At 35.3% G+C, this 2677-nt stretch overlaps 1 protein-coding gene across 1 annotated transcript in view; it reads left to right on the plus strand.

Annotated features, from left to right (window-relative positions):
* LOC106868067 (tetratricopeptide repeat protein 4) overlaps positions 1–2677 on the plus strand; it is a 27402-nt gene that overhangs the window by 18262 nt on the left and 6463 nt on the right. The gene's annotated exons all lie outside the window — the stretch shown is intronic.

Below are 2677 nucleotides of genomic sequence, written 5' to 3' on the forward strand. Positions count from 1 at the left end.
TATATATATATATATATATGCCCTTTATATAAATATATATATATATATATAATTATGTGTATTTCTTCTATCTTAATGAATAAAAATTCTTCTGATAGAATAAATGGGTTAATAGAAACCAATGTAGCAAAGAACACAAAATAACTGTGAGAAATATTGTGTCGATGTCATGAAGTAGAACCGGACATGTTTTGAGTCTGTATGTACGTTGGTCATTCGGTCGTATCTGTTTATATTCTGCTACTGTGTTGTGTCGTTCATGCTGAATACATGGTTTTGTGTTGAAATTAATGTTGTCTCCATTGTAGCTAAGAATAGACTACAACTTCTAAGAATCGCATGAAGCAAGAGTGAGTTGACAGCTCATGGCTAGGGGTATGGCTATAAATATTATATGTATTCCTTTTCTCCAGGGAGGAAATAAGATATTGGGAGAAGTCTATTGGATATAAGTAACTGTCTATAAAAAGAGGCAGGTTAGAGGAAGACTTTAAATCATGACGTTAATTACCAGTTAAAGGGCAAGACACTAAGAAACCTAAGATGTTAATATAGAGGAAACTTTATTAGGGGCATATATATATATATATATATATATATATATATATATATATATATATATATATATATATATATAATATATACCTCTGTGCGCGCGCGCGTGTGAGACCACTGCTTGACAATCGGAGATGATTTATTTACGTCCTTGTAATACAGCGGTTCGGCAAAGGAAACAGATAGAATAAACATCAGGCTTTAAAAAATAGTATTCGATTAAAAATTCTTCAAAATGGTGCCCCAGCTTAGCCACAGTCTAATGACTGAAACAAGTAAAAGAAAAAGATGATTCATGTCGGGCGTACCAACTGATGCAACTGGTACTTAATTTATCGGCCCCGAAAGGATGAAAGGCAAAGTCGACCTCGGAGAAATTTGAACTCTGAGCATAAAGACAGACGAATGCCAGCTCGCCGGCTTTTCTCGTAAAAACTATATTAGATAAAATAAAGTGTTACCATACTTGAAATATATTTGATATAATTGTGAAGTGTCGTCCTTATATTTATTTTATCGATTTCTAAATATCAAACGGCTCAATTAAATATATAATCCCCCATCCGTACACACATACACACGAGACCATCTCCTACACAGTTTGTCTTCTAAATTACATTCTTAAAGTATTAGCCAACCAAAAAATACAGTAGGAGACACTTGCGCGGTTACCGTGCAGGAGAATCGAACTCGGAACTACGTAGACACGAAACAAACTTTTTTTTTAACCACGTGACGATAACTGCGCCTCTTTTTTTCTTCATAGAAAATGAAGAACTTCTGAAACCTCGGCTTGGTGAGGTTAAATCTTTTTTTTTTTCTTGTGTAGACACAAAGGACGGATAGTTTAAGGGAAGTGAGAACGGAATGTGTGGTGCTCATTCATTTCCCAACATGAAATCCTCTTCAGAACTATGACATGAGAACTTTGTCCCTTAAAAATTACTAAACGGCATAAATAACTGAAATACATTCGTTCCACTGGTTTTACTGACTTGAAAGAAAAAGAAGTTATCAAGTATTCGGTTTGTAATCTTTTAATTCGTCATTCCTGTCTTTTAAATGGCCCTCAGTGGTCTTTTATGTGTTACTGGGTTATTCCACTCGGAAACTGACTCTTAAAACAGGAACTATTACTCATCGCAATGTGTAAGATTTATTCTTTGATTCCAGTCGAAAATATGACTCTTTTTGCCCGCTTACCATTTGACTTGTATTCTTCATTCTGCACAATAACTTTAAAAAGAAACGGTCGACATCGTTTGGAGAGGAATTTTGCAATTCGCTTCTTTCGTTTTCACAGTTATTTTTACCAATTCTATCATGATTAATGAATATCTCAGTTTGTTCTTCTTAACGATTTTATTCCATACGTGTGTCCATGGAACGACAATATTTATTGAAGACGAGTGTGTTTGGAGAGAGCAGGCAAAGCTCATTGACTGTGATAAGAAATCATTTCAAAGTTTACAGTTTCGTAGGAGCCACCCGGGGTATACAACATTGTCGATAAAAGAAACACCTTTGAAACAATTAGACTTTAATATAAGCCATTTACCTGATCTAGAAATCATTGATGCACGAAGAACTAAACTCAACTGTCGAAAAATTAATTTAAGAATTTTGGAGATAGTGGAGCGCATAATTGTCGACCAACGGACGTGTTTAAACTCAATTTGCTGCCGAAAATTACAAACATTGTCGAACTACGACCGAGATACGAAAGGAAATCACGAAGAGGCGATGTCTAACCCTGCTGCGTTGATCAGCCTGAACCATTCTGAGCAGTTCCAGTCTGAAGAACCTTTAGATATCGATGTTACATCAGGGATTCAAAGCAAGAACGACACGAAGTCAGCTTACAACATCATAAGACAGGAAGTACTAGTGAACGGTGCCAAAAGTAAATCAAACAGAAATACCATTAGTATTTCTACGGAAATAAAAATAAATTATGACCAACCCATCGCTGTTCCTCCTCAACCAGGAACTGGAACCGGTATTCTTATACCTGTAGGTAAGTCAAAGACTTTATTTCTCATTCACAATAGCTTCCTTTATTTCAATAACCACACTCAGAATTTACATTATCCAACGTGTCGTTGTTTTATTAGAATGGTAA

The sequence above is a fragment of the Octopus bimaculoides genome, chromosome 13, assembly GCF_001194135.2.
Source record: "Octopus bimaculoides isolate UCB-OBI-ISO-001 chromosome 13, ASM119413v2, whole genome shotgun sequence".
NCBI classification, from domain to species: Eukaryota; Metazoa; Mollusca; class Cephalopoda; order Octopoda; family Octopodidae; genus Octopus; species Octopus bimaculoides.